The sequence below is a fragment of the Ceratotherium simum genome, chromosome 22, assembly GCF_057802395.1.
Source record: "Ceratotherium simum simum isolate JZ-2026a chromosome 22, ASM5780239v1, whole genome shotgun sequence".
Lineage (NCBI taxonomy): Eukaryota > Metazoa > Chordata > Mammalia > Perissodactyla > Rhinocerotidae > Ceratotherium > Ceratotherium simum.
The window spans coordinates 28,755,965-28,770,000 of NC_141921.1; the positions used below are offsets into that span (position 1 = coordinate 28,755,965).

The 14,036-nt window shown below is 49.1% G+C and overlaps 1 protein-coding gene across 2 annotated transcripts in view; it reads right to left on the reverse strand.

Annotated features, from left to right (window-relative positions):
- EPB41 (erythrocyte membrane protein band 4.1) overlaps nucleotides 1-14,036 on the reverse strand; it is a 184,314-nt gene that overhangs the window by 162,609 nt on the left and 7,669 nt on the right. The window contains exon 1 of one of the 2 annotated variants that reach the window (XM_087446415.1): nucleotides 1,561-1,701. The exons of the other annotated variant lie outside the window; for it this stretch is intronic. The gene's annotated coding sequence lies outside the window, so the exon portion shown is untranslated. Of the gene's footprint in view, nucleotides 1-1,560; nucleotides 1,702-14,036 lie in introns of those variants that run through there. 2 annotated transcript variants of the gene reach the window in all.

Sequence of the window (14,036 nt, forward strand, 5' to 3'; positions counted from 1 at the left end):
TAACACCTATCTTTACCTTAATTACAACCTTCCTGTAGAAAGCACTCTGAATTACACTTTGATTCCAAGGAAATCTGATGTTCAGTTATTATATCCATTTTTTTAATGTCATTTATTGAGTGCTTACTCTGTGCCAGGTATTCTGCTATGTATTCTACATGGATTATATTAATAATGCCCCAAGAAACTTTTATAATACCGAAAATTGTACAGCTGGCAAAGAACTTATTATGTTTCCAATTTACAGAAAAGGAAAATCAAGAGTACATATCAAGTTTCCATAAAAAGTCAGGATTAAGGCTACACTAACAAAATCGAGATAAGAAAAATTACATAAGGGAGATATATATATATATATATATATATATATACACTTGATTAAAAGGGTCAAACCAACTAAAATTTTTGCTAGGACTGAGGCTACAGAAAACAGTAATGAGCAACAGCATTGAGTACAGTACATCCTCAAGAGAGTATAAATCCACTATAATAATATCCAAGACACAAGACATAACCATTTCTTGCAATTTTCCCTAAAAACAGAAAGAACAAAATAGCAGCTGTGAAATCACCCAGACTACTAAAAAAAGCTCGACAGCGCTTAAAAAAAAAAAAAAGAACTACCTCCTAATCAGCAATACATGCCAAAAAACGACAAGTCTCCACAGACTAGTCATTTCTGGTAGGGTACAGTTAGAGAAACAACAGGATGACAGTCTTATCATGTGGCCAGAAACCAATCCATCAGCAATTTCTTTCTCAAGAAGTGAGAGATCACTTTCTCTTCAAGAGGATGCCTGTTCCTGGGAAGAATAAACCTGTTTTGGCAAACCCCCCACCAGGAATAAGAGCCCGGTGATGAATCTCAGTCTCGGAGGGCGAGCCCAGATCCGGTCTCTCCGCAGGTAAACGCAGCCCAGCAAGCGGGAGGAAGTATTTCCAAGCCGACAGATGCACGAACTGAAAAAGGAGGTCCCGGTGAGGGAAGAATAGATTTAACCCTTTGGCACTGGGAACCGTGAAGACTAACGGGGAGAGCATTTGAGCCCGGGGGTTCGGGAATTTCTTCAATGGTGCAGTGTCTATGGCGGGAAGGCCTTCAAGTCCTCCCAGGGCTCCCTCCACCCCCAGATGGTGGCTGACTTCCCCAGGCAGCCCCGCTACCTCGTCACGAAGAAATCGCTCTGCGGTTGCACCCAACACCTTCACCGCCCGAAACCTGCAAATCTCCCCCACATGGTTTCCTTCCAAGGCTCCTGCCCACTGTCCAGTGATGGACAGACTAGACGGTACCGATTTCCCTTCCTCAAAAATCGACCCCAAGCCTAACTTTGAGACGCTCCCCCAGCGAGCCCCCGCCTCTCTCCTCAGGCCGGCCGCGTCCCGGCTCCAGCCCCTCAGCCTCCGGCGCCCAGAGGCCGGAGAGCCCGCGCCCCCGGCCCCGGGCCTGCGGGGGGCTGCAGACAAAGAGGCTGCGGCGCCGCTGCGGCCGCCAGGACCGTCCCCTCGGGGACAGCTCCGGCCCCGCCGCCCCGTTCGTGCGCCGCCGCCTCGCCTCACCCGTGGCTCCGGGGCCCCGGCTCCCGCGCTCGCCGCTGCAGCCGCCCGACGAACAATGGCTGGAAGAGGCGCCGGCGTCCGAGGCTCGGGCCCTCTGCGGCTCGCCGGCCCGCCGGCTGCTGGCGGACTGACTGACTGACTAACCCACCGCCGGAGGGAGGGAGCGAGCGAGCGAGTGAGCGAGCTGGCGGCCCCGGCGCGCGCCCTCCCGCCTTCCCTCTTCGAGGCGAGGCCGGCCCGGCCCGCAGCCAGCCCGCCCGCGCGCGCCCCTCCCCCTCGTTCGCCACAACATTGTAGTAAATTTCTATTGGACGGCGCGGGAGGGAAGGAGGGGGCCGGGCCCGCGGCCCGCCAGCCCATTGGCTGAGGCCAAGTTCTGAGCTCCGCCTGATTCCCCCCCTCCCCTAGGCCGGTAAGGCGAGGGGAGGGGCAGGAAAAGAGGGGAAAAGGCAAGGGGCTGGCCGCGTGTGCGCACGCGCAAGTCGAACCCGCTCTCGAGTCCGGCTGTTCCCGGCCCCTGCAGCACTCACGTGGGAAATGGGGCCGCTAGTGCTCTGGACGAAGGTGAGGCCCTTTCCGGCCAGAGGAGGGCCAGGTAAGAGGCCGAGATTTGGAAGCCTCAGGGAAAGGCGAGGTTGCTGCCAGGCTGCCCCAGCTGACTGCCCCCTAATGCACCTTGTGACCTTAGGTAAGTCCCTCTGGTTTTCTGGGCCTCAGTTTCCCCGTCTACTAACTTGACCGTCTCTAGGCGCCATTCCAACCCTGACATTCGATGAGACTTTACCTCTCCTGGCAGCTGTGTAAGGCCTGAAATGGAAGCTGAGTGTTGTGGCCACGCCAAGATTTCAGCTGTTTTCTGCATTTATGGGTCTCCTAATTTCACCCTGGCAACCTCAAAATCATAAAAACCTAGCTTCCGAGGTCTGATCTCCAGCAGAACTTAGGGTTGCTCTGACAACTGCCTGATGTGCCTTTATTTCCTCTCAGAAGTTTCAGAGGCCCATTCACCCCTCACACTCCCTGCCGGGCTGGTCTCTAAACAGGCTGGGGCCTCGCAAAGCAGAAAGAAGGCTCTCTTCTAAGCATGATCCCTATAAGGTAAGATAGGTGCTGGTATTGCCATTTTTGAGATGAAGAAACCAAAGTAGAGAGGTCAGATCTACCAGGATAAGAAGCCAGGCAATCTGACATCAGAGCCTGTACATGCCAACTAGACTGTTGTCTCCTTGTATCTATCTAATCACAGCCCCTCACATCTCAGCTCAGCCTCTAGGAAGACTACCTGGGTTCAGTTCTCAGCCTCCAGCCCTCCCTAATTGTTTGGCCTTCTCTGTGCCTGTATCTGACCCCATAAAAGGGGATAATAATTCCTACCTCATAAGAGTTATTGTCAGAATTAAATGAGTTCAAATATCTAAAAGGCTTAGAACAGTATCTAAGTGTAAGATCTACATAAGTGTTCATTATTACTGCTATTTGGAGACTAAAACATGGACTGAGAGGTGTGGAGCAGGTTGACATAATATTTGTTAAGTACTCAATTGTTGTCAGCACTGAGCTGAGCACATTACATGCACTATCTGTTTGAAACAGCCTAAGAACCCCTGGAGGACCACCTGACTACCCTATCTACAACAGCCTCCACTCACACACCCCTGCCCTGCTTTAATTTTGCTTCATAGCACTTAGTCTATACTTATTTGTTGTCCCTCGCAATAAATTGCTGGAGTTTAGACCCACAAGACTGCAAACTCCAGGAGGGCAGGGAATTTGTCCCTCTTGTTCATCTCCTGGAACAGTACACACTTAATAAATATTTGTTGGATGAGTGAATGAATTATCCCCTTTTCATTTATAAGGAAGCTGAGGCTCAGCAAGGTCAAGTGACTTGGCCAAGGTCATTCTGTGTACTAGGGGTGAAGCACCTGTTCTTGAATACTTTGGTCCCCTGCCTCAGGTTCAGCCGTGCTTTTGATTCGGGGAGCTTTTGCCCTACCTCCCCTGTGCCTCAGAGGCCTCCTTCACCTCTCAGACCTGGAAATCTGGCACCATGAAGGATAAATCCTGAAGATCAACCAACCACCAGATGGCTCACCACCACCACTACTAGTTATCCAGCAAATTCAGATTCATGAGAACCAATACTCTGTATGCCATAAAGTGCTAGCCAGTGACACATCATACTTAAAGAGGCTTGGCTGGATGCACAGAGTATGTAATATTTAATAATCATTACTCTGGGGGCCGGCCCCGTGGCTTAGCGGTTGAGTGCGTGCGCTCCGCTGCTGGCGGCCCGGGTTCAGATCCCGGGTGCGCACCGACACACCGCTTGTCTGGCCATGCTGAGGCGGTGTCCCACATACAGCAACTAGAAAGATGTGAAACTATGACATAACAACTATCTACTGGGGCTTTGGGGAGAAAAAGGGGAAAAAAAGGACGAGGATTGGCAACAGATGTTAACTCAGGGCCAGTCTTCCTCAGCAAAAAGAGGAGGATTGGCATGGATGTTTTAGCTCAGGGCTGATCTTCCTCAAAAAAAAAAAAAAATCATTACCCTGAAAAAAAGTAGGGGTCTCTGGCTAGCAGAAAAAGGCTAGACACAAGGCAGGCGTAAACCACTCTCAAATTCAGAGTGCCATACAACACCACACCAAAAACTGTTGACACAGGCTTTAGAATCTGAAAGATCTGAACTCCAGTCCTGGTTTTTAATTCTTAGCCTGGAGATGAAAGGGCTTTGTAAACTGTAAAGTACTTATCCAGGCATGAGGGATTTTTGTTATTAATTAGGTACATGCCATCACCTGTTAGGCTAAGTGCCCAGCCCCTGAATGTAGCTCAGCCCACCACATAGTAGATGGTGGGGGGATAAGCAGTGCCCGATCTGAAGGCAGAGAAACTACCCTTACTCCATCTGATCTCTCAAAAGAGGCCTCTGCAAACCAGACATCCCATTTTACCTTACCCTGCAGAGGCTGCCATTGGGTACCCAAGCACCATCTCTGAAGCTAATTTCCTAGGCAGAAACTCAGCTCCTGCCCTGCCCGCTCCACGCTCACATCTGAGTGGTGGCTGTCCCATGCTCCAAGCCCCAGGATGGGGTCTCTAGGGGCCATTTCTATCCCGCCTGCCAGCTGAGCCTGCCATTGCCTCCCCCACGACCCCTCCTGTTCCTTCCTAGGGAATACAGACCCTGCTAGCTGCCTGTCAGCCCCTGGAGCGGTCAAGGGCGCTGAGGAAAAAAACAAAAAGAAAAAAGATGGCATGAAAGGGTCCTAATCCTTCCCCATTGCAAACTGAGCTCCAGCAAAAGCAAACACCAGCTGCACGGAAGAGGGTGAAATGAGATGGAGAAATTAGGTGGTGACCAGTGAGGAAGGCCAGGGAGGGTAGATGGGACCTCCAGTGACCTGGAAGAGATGAGATTGGAAGAAAGTGGGGGTAGGGTGGGGGAACAGTTGGAGTCTGAACCATTCCCAAATCTGGGACATGGGCGGATTAGGGGCACAGCTGGCCTGAAGCCCCAATGATAGGGCTCATGGAAAACATTTGTCTGTTGTGGGGGGTGGCAAGAGATGAAGAGGGCTTTGAAAAGCTGGGCCCACCAGCAAAGTGTTCTGAACAGTCACTGTTGAATAAAAACCAATGCTGGTACCAAAAGTACATGAAGAGTAGAGCTTTCCATCCTGCCCATGGCCATAAAATTGCAGTCATTTTAAACCTTTTAAACACAAATGATAAATCAAACAAGCTGTAATAGGGCAGGAGAACTCCTGTTCACACAGTAGTATGCCTTCTAGGGGATTATTTTTAGTACTGGTACTTGAATTGTTCATAGAAAATATAGTTAAGTGAGAAGAAAAATATTTAAATCACCGTAAATCCATCAATCAGAAATAACCACCATCAGTATTTTGGTAGGAGACTTCCCTTCTAGTACCTTTTCTTATACGTGTACTTTTTTGCTTATATTAAGTCATATGAAACTGCTGATTTTATAGGTTAAAAATGGTCAAATATCAGCAATTGCATATGGTTCAACCTAATGCTTTTTAAAAATTTAGACCATATTGTTTGGGAACCGACTTTTTTCACCTAACAATATATTGTGAACAATTGCATCATCATTTTTCACAGTGCTCTCAAGTGCATATACCATAATTTAGTTAAACCTATTGTTGGACCTTTAGATAATTTCCCATTTTTCTCAGATGATACTTGACAAACATCCTTTTATCTAAAACAGACCCATGATTATTTTTTTAGGATGCATTGACTGCAGCATATTTTTTTAAATTATAGCAAACAAGGCTGCCTGTTCTGGTCATTTCTGAGATAAAAGCAAAAGAAATAAGCAGATGCAGTACTTTTGTACAATGGCTTGTCTTTCGTATTTGAAAACACAGAGCATGTTTTGACCTCTTTGCTACAATGCACTTTCCTTACAAAAATTGCATTAAGCAAATTGCACTGCAGAACGTTTTCTGTGCACAGCAAAAGAAAAAAACTAAATGTGATTAAAATACATACATTGGAGTTGGCAAGTTATATCCTTTCTGCTGTGGACACATTCCAAGAAACAAGGGGCAGAAGGGAAGGAAGTTGAAATTGTAAAAGAGGACCCCGTGGATGGCTGCTAAGGTATTCCTTTAGGCTTCTAGATTCACAAAATGTTAGAAATGGATAGGCCCTTAGAGATCAACAAGCCCACGCTGCTAACTTTTAAACAGATGGGGAATGAGTCCAGAAACTGGAAGGGACTTACCCAAGGTCACACAGCACAGGGGTGGCAGAACCCAAACTTGAACCAAAGTCTTGCAATCCCTAAGACAGGATTCTGTTCACTGTGTTCTTCTAAGTCCAGCTACATTTCCCTTCCAAAGCTGGAAGCCAAGCTAAATTCTACAGCCCGGGGCTGGCCCTGTGGCATAGCAGTTAAGTGCGCGTGCTCCACGGCTGGCGGCCCGAGTTCAGATCCCGGGTGTGCACCGACGTACCGCTTGTCAAGCCATGCTGTGGCAGCATCCCCCATAAAGTGGAGGAAGATCAGCACAGATGTTAGCTCAGGTCCAGTCCTCCTCAGCAAAAAGAGGAGGATTGGCATGGATGTTAGCTCAGGGCTGATCTTCCTCATAAAAAATAAAATAATAAAATAAATTCTACAGTCATAAAACCTAGGAAGGTCTGAACTGGAAGGGACCTTAGAGATAATTTATTAAAATAATGACCACTACATTTATTAGGTATTTACTACGTGCCAGGCCCGTACTAAGTACTTGATATGCATTACTGCATTCAGCCTCAGAGCAACCCTGCAAAGTATTATTAGCCTCAATTACAGTTGAAGAAACTACAGCCTAGAAAGGTTAGGTGATTTGCCCAATGTCCTAAGGTCTGTCTGATGCCACTGTCCTCTGCTCCACGCTGCTTTCATATCACTCGTGGGAAAGCAGTTTGGAAATGGTATGAATGAGCAACACCAACATCTGTCCCAAGACTCCAGGGAAAGGCTGTTGTGGCTGCTTCTGATGGTAACCCTGGGACGTTCCAGAAGGGACCCAAGGATCTGGCCTCCCGTGACCCTCCCCAAACCCCTTCTCTCACTAGCTGGAGTGAGTCTAATGACCTTGATCCAGCAGAGCTCACTCAGGCTTAACCCACTAATTCTCTCTCTCCAGGGCAGGGAACCTTGTAGGCCTAGAGGGTTTCCCAAGAAACACAGTGCCACCAGCTAGCTGAGCCCCTTCTAAGACTGGTAAAGTCAGCCTGGCCCAACGCTCACCTGGGAGAGGGCCGAGGAGGAGCTATAGGGAAGCAGCAGGGCTGGACACCCAGAAATAGCTAGGTGTGACTCGCTCCAAGATCCTCCAAAGCTGCTGTGGCAGGATAGTCCCTGAGCTGCCTGTCTAGCATTAAGCTAGTCTCAATTTCTAAGGCTTTAGTGACTGGGAGTGTTTCTGTGGGAAAGAAAGAGAGAAATAACTACAAAGAAGTCCCAGCCTTCGCTCTGCCATAAATTCACTATATGACTCGGGGGAAGTCACTTACCCTCTGTCTTAGTCAGCTCAGGCTGCCATAACAAAGTACCATAGACTGGGAGGCTTAAGCAACAGACATTTGTTTTCTTGCAGTTCTGAAGGCTGGAAGTCCAAGAAAGGGTGCCAGTATGGTCAGATTCTGGTGAGAGCTCCCTTCCAAGCCAGCTTCGTGCTGTGTCCTCACATGGCAGAGAGAGAAGGAGCTCTCTGGTGTCTCTTCTTATAAGGGCACTAATCCCCCATCATGAGGGCCCTAACCCTAATTGCCTCCCAAAGGCCCCATCTCCAAATACCATCACATTGGGGGTTAAGGCTTCAACAGATGAATTTTGAGGGGACACAAACATTCAATCCATAACACCCTCTCTGGGCTCCCATTTCCTTACCAGTCACATGGAGGTGGCAGTGCCTTCCCAGGATGTCTCATGAGATAGCAAGAGGGATCAAATTATGTGGGGGATACAGAAGGGTTCTGCAGATTATGAAGCCCACACCTGCACTAAGTATGATTTAATTTTAAATCTGCTGTCAACCAAGCAGAAAAAATCCTCAGCCTCAAGGTAAAAGCCTTCCTAGAAGTGAGGACACGCTGGTCCCCCCTTTCTTCATCCAACAAACATTTCTTGAGCACGTCCTCTGTGTAGGCACTGGGGATCATGGAATGAATGTGCCCAGTAACAATAAGAACAATCATCATCATCATCATCATCCCATACATGGGTGATGACAAGAAGAGGTAAACAGAATGTGGGCTTTTTTGTGTGTGTGAGGAAGATTAGCCCCAAGCTAACATCCGTTGCCAATCCTTCTCTTTTTGCTGAGGAAGATTGGCCCTGGGCTAACATCCATGCCCATCTTCCTCTGCGTTATATGGGACAGCGCCACAGCATGGTTTGACAAATGGTGTGTCAGCCCACGCCCAGGATCCAAACCTGTGAACCCCGGGCCACCAAAGCAGAGCGCGTGCACTTAAATGCTATGCCACCGGGCCGGCCCCCAGAATGTGGGCTTTTGAGGCAGGCAGACCTGGTTTCAGATCAAAGCTCCACCACTGAGATGCTCTGTGAGTTCAGGGAAGTCATTTATCCTCTCTTCCTTATCTATAAAATGGGGATAACATGGGCCAAGCACGCTTCCAAGCACTTTATACGTCATACATCACTGAACCTTCAAAACAGCCCCTTGAGGAAAATGTGACTATAATTCCCATTTTACAGATGAGGAAATAGAGTCTCAGAACAGTGAAAAACTGCACTGGCCCGGTGGCACAAGCGGTTAAGTGCTCGCGCTCTGCTGAGGTTCGGATCCTGGGCGCACACTGACGCACTGCTTGTTAAGCCATGCTATGGCGGCGTCCCATATAAAGTAGAGGAAGATGGGCACAGATGTTAGCCCAGGGCCGGTCTTCCTCAGTAAAAAAGAGGAGGATTGGCATCGGATGTTAGCTCAGGGCTGGTCTTCCTCACAAAAAAAGAAAGAAAAGTGAAAAACTTACCCAGGATCACCCAGCTAGTAAGTGTGAGAGCTACGATTCAAACCCATGTCTGCCTGGCTTTAGTGCTGGTCCTCTTCTTACAGTTTACACATGGCCTGCATTTCCATGATGGTCATTATAATAATACCAGCAAAGATCTACAGAGCATGCGTTATGTGCCTAGGTATTTTACCTGCATTCTCTTATTTAGTTCTCACAACAACCCTATGGAGTGGGTACTATTTTAATCCCATTTTATAGCTTCAGGAACTGAAGTCAGAGAGGTGAATTAATTTGCCCAGTGTCACACAACTAGGAAGGGGTATAGCTGGGAAACCAGAACCCTATCCTTTGCCCACTACACTATCCTGCCCCTCTTCCCCAGTGAGGCCAAGTAGGTGTCTTGATCTCTGTTTGCCAGATGAGAAAGCTGAGCCCCAACAAGATGTAGTGATGTGCCTAAGGTGACCCCCAACAACCAAGCAGCTAGGCAGAGACTTAAACCTGGGCTCCCGAGTCTTAAAGCCAGGGTTATTTCCTCCACCCATAATACTGCTTCCTGAGCATCAGAAAATGCCCCTGTCCGCTGGACATTTGGAAACCTTATACCTAGCTCCCCCAGAGGGCTGGGGAACCTCCTCTCTACCAGGCCAGGCTGGAGAGCCAAGAGTGTGAAGGAGAAACTTGGCAGGATACTGCCTGGGGAAGACAGCAGTTGAGCTGGTTACCCAGGTGCCCCTAGCTTTGGGCACCTCTGTCTTGGTCTGCCTAAGCCATGCACCTGTAGCTGGGAAGTGGGGAGTTACAGAGGAAGCTGCTCCAGGCCTGGGCCTCACTGGCTGGCACAGCTCTCTGCTGTGATTTCTGCTAAAAAAACAAAAAGCTCGATCCTCTGGGCCTAAGTGCTAATTACCAATAATGACATAATAACCATCATGGGCACAACAGCCAAACAGCCCCAACTAGAAATTCTGCATAGCGCAGGCTCAGGAACAAAAGATTTGGGAACTCCAACTGAAACTGATGCTCTGGCAGAAAATGCCAGAAGCACAAGGGCTTCAGGGTTGACTCAGCCAAAGTATTATCTGGCAAATGGAGAGGATGATGGCCACTCATACAGTTATTTATCGAGAATCTACTATGTGCTCAGCACAGTGCTACCCAGAAAGAAGAGGCTTCATTTATTCATTAATTCACTCCACAAATATTTACTGAGCACCTACTATGAGCCACGCGCTCTTCTAGGTACAGGGGACATAACACTGAACAAGACAGACAAAGATCACTGTCATCACTGAGCTTACATTCCAACAGGGGGAGACAAACAATAAGCAAATATTCAATAAAATATAGTATGTCAAAGAGTGATAAGTGCTATAGAGAAAAATAAGCTGGGAGGGAGGAGAGGAAGTGTTGGTGTTGTGGGGGGAAAAGGTATTAGAATTTTAAATAGGATAATCAGGAAAGACCTTAATCAGAAGGTGACGTTTAAACAAAAAAATTAAGGAGATGAGAGGACAAGTCATGAAAGTATTTGGGGGTGGAGTGTTCCAGGCCAAAGGACCAGCAAATGCAAAGGCCCTGGGGTGGAAGCAGGCCTAGTATATTCAAGAACTTGCCTAAGATCATAGATCCAGTCATTAACAGAGCTGGGAGAGGAAAGGAATCAGACACAGACTGATCATCCACGGTGTACCTGAACTCTCTTAAGCCTTAGGACAACTGTGGAGATAAGGATTATGTTCACTATCCTCACCGTTTTACAGGTGAGGGAGTGAGACCCAAAGAAGGGAAGTCACTGATCCCACATCACAGCTAGCATGGGTGGGTCTGTTTGACCCCAGCTTTCTGGTGCCTCCCTGCTCCTCTTCTCTATGTCCTTTCTATGCAAATCCTAAATATCTGTTGAGTGAATGAATGAACGAATGAATCCTGCACATTTCTTAAGCCCTTCCCTCTCAATGAACTGTTTTCTTGGCCTCGACTGATTTCTTCTTCTTGTTTCTACTAATCACAGAATAACAACAACAACAGTATTTCCAGTGTGCCAGCTATGGACTGAGCATTTTACCCAAATTATCTAATTTGGCCCTTAAGTAATCTTATGAGACAGTGCTAATATTTTTCCCATTTCATAAGTGAAAAAACTGAAGTTCACTGAGGTTGAACAACTTGCTAGAGGTCCCACAGCTGGTAAGTGGTGACGCTGGGATTTAAACCGAGGTCTGTTGGCTCCCAAACCCTTCTTTAAATCCTATAATATTAGTAAAACCTCTGACATCAGTCCATCCCCTTCCTTTTATAAATCAGAAGACAGAGGCTCAGAGAGGGCAGGTGATTCGCCCCAGCTCTCACAGCATGAGGAGCGTGGGGAGGGACACAGCCCTCCAGCCCCCAGTCTGGTACTCCTTCTACTCTACGACATTCTGGACTGTGGACCAGGTTTTCTCCTCTAGGCCTATTTCCCAGCCTCTGCAAAAGTCTTGGTGTTGCCCCAGCTCCCCGAGGACAGTTCTGGGAGCTCACAGTCCACCTCTGTCCCCTCGGCCTAGGCCTGGGTAACGCAGGACCCTTCCGATTGTCTGCTTTTCCAAAGTGCTTGCAGTGGCATTTGATCAGAGGAGGCTGCAAAAAGGAACTCTGTCCTCATGTGGCTCCTGGAAGAGAGACCGTGCAGGCCTGGTGCCAGGAGGGCAGAGATGGGCTGGGGGCAGGGGCCAAAACCAGGCCAAGGGTGAGGCTAGAATGTTCCAGCCAAGTAGGAGAGGGGAAGTGGGGGGAAGGTAAAAGATGCTGAGCCTCTGGCTTTAAAACTAGTTTATTGGGTATCATTTGTTCAACAAGAAACCGTATCAAATACTCCAAGTTCCTAGACTGGGAAGAGGCAGGGCAGAAGAAGGTTCTTAGAGGCAGCAGTTATAATAGCAAGAACAGCAGCTACCTACCATTGAGGACTCATAGTGCCGAGCACGGACTAATGCTTTATCTCCATTATTGCCAATCCCCACAGTAAAATCAGCCCCATTCTACAGCAGAGGAAACTGAGGCTCAGAGAGGAAAAGTGACAGCCAAGGTCACCACATCACAACCATTCATAGGACAGTGCAAAAAGGGTCTGGAGACCTGGGCTCCTGCTGCGTGACCTTCACCATCAGCCACCTGCTCCGATTTGAGGTTCCCGCATCTGTACCGAAAGGGACTTGGTCACTAGCCTCCACTGTAAAATCCAGGAGGCTCAGGGATCCAGTTCTGCCCAGACTATGGGGCCTCCCACAGATACAGGACATCACACTTACTCTCCTCCCAGTCACCCAGAAAAAAGGGCCTGATTATCGGCTTCCAGGGGAAAAAAATAAAGCCATGTATTTTCAAAATATATGTCCCTGTTTCAAGGCTGCTGCTGGCTTTGGCCTCCAGCCAGGGAGGGGCCTCTGGGGTGGGGAGTTGGGGGGAGCCCAGCCCAGCCCCACTCAAGATTGAGTGTCCTTGGTCGTGAGGCCAAGGGGGCAGGGGACAGGAGGGAGCGATCCCAGGGGTGGGCCAGGACCCCTCTGGAGATCTGAGCTTGTTTCTTAATCCTTCCTTCCTTTCTTGGCCAGAGCAGGCTACCAGGAGAGGCAGGGGAAGCAAGCAGCTGGGACCAAGGAGACCAAGGAGTCCAAATAACAATGATTTAATTGGCGTTCCCTTATGTGGGTGCCCATTACACGTAGACCTGGGCAAGGCCATTTGTGGGGGTTATCTCATTGAAGCCTCCGCCCTTCCCTGTGAGGAAGGCCTGCTGTCCCCATTTCACTGAGGTGGAAACTGAGAGCAGAGAGGGCAAGTGACTGAAGGCTACACAACTTACAAGTGGCAGAGCGGGCAGGGAACCCACGTTGTTGACTCCTGAGAGAGGCAGCCACTGGATTTGACTAGAGTGGGGGTGAGAAGGGGACAAGGAGGGAAGCTGCGGGAGGAGCAGGGTGGACAGGGCTGGGGCAGTCTCCGTGAGGAGAACAGGCAGCTGTGACGGTGCAGGAAGGAGAGGGTAGCAAGTGGTCATCTCCAAAGTGACCGTCCCCAAAGCCCTACACAATCTGGGCCCCCCTCCCTGTCCAGCCTCATCTCCCATCACCGCCTCCCTCTCCCTTTATGCTCCAGCCATACCAAACTACAGTACTTACGTACTCTGAGCACATTATGTAGGTTCGAGCCTTCACACATGCTGTTCCCTATGCCTAGAAATTTGTTCCCTCCACTGCTCGCCTAGAGAGCTCTTATTTATCCTTCAAATCCCAGCTTAGCTATCTATTCCCCTGATGCCTAGGAAGAGTTGACCACTCGCGAGGCTGGGCTCATTCTGAAGTGTTTCATGCTTCCCAAGGGGTAGGAACCCCATCTGAGTCATCTTTGTGCCCCCTAGAACCTAGTACATAGTCAGTGCTCAATAAATGTTTATTGTCTCCAATTGCATTTTATCACTGAATCTTTGAGGCAGGCAAATCAGGTTCTTATCCTGGCTCTCAAGGCAAGGAAAAGGAGGGCAAGAGAGAGGAAGTGACTTCCAGAGTTCAGTGACACTGGTAGAGCTGGAACCCAGGGCTTCTCTGTACCACACAGCCCCTGCCTCACCCCCACCCCAAAGAGCTCTCATCCCTGTCAGACCCAGCCAGGGACCCCCAAGGCAGGAGTTGGGGTCCTGGGCCCTGGTTGCCAGAGACCATGCATGTCCCAGTGTCCAGCTCAGACATAGCTGCTGCCTGGGGGAATGGAGGCAGAAGGTGGCAAGGACCAGACAAGCAGCTTTTACCCCCCACCCCACTCTAGTTCCTCCTCCCAGATATGTCCGTCGGCCAGAGACCTCAGCAGGCCCCATCACTCCCAGCCCTCATGACGTCATTCTCACCTCTTTCCTCTCCTACCTGCCCACTACAATCCATTGTCACAGCCTGCTGGCTCTGCCTTCTAAACAGACCTCA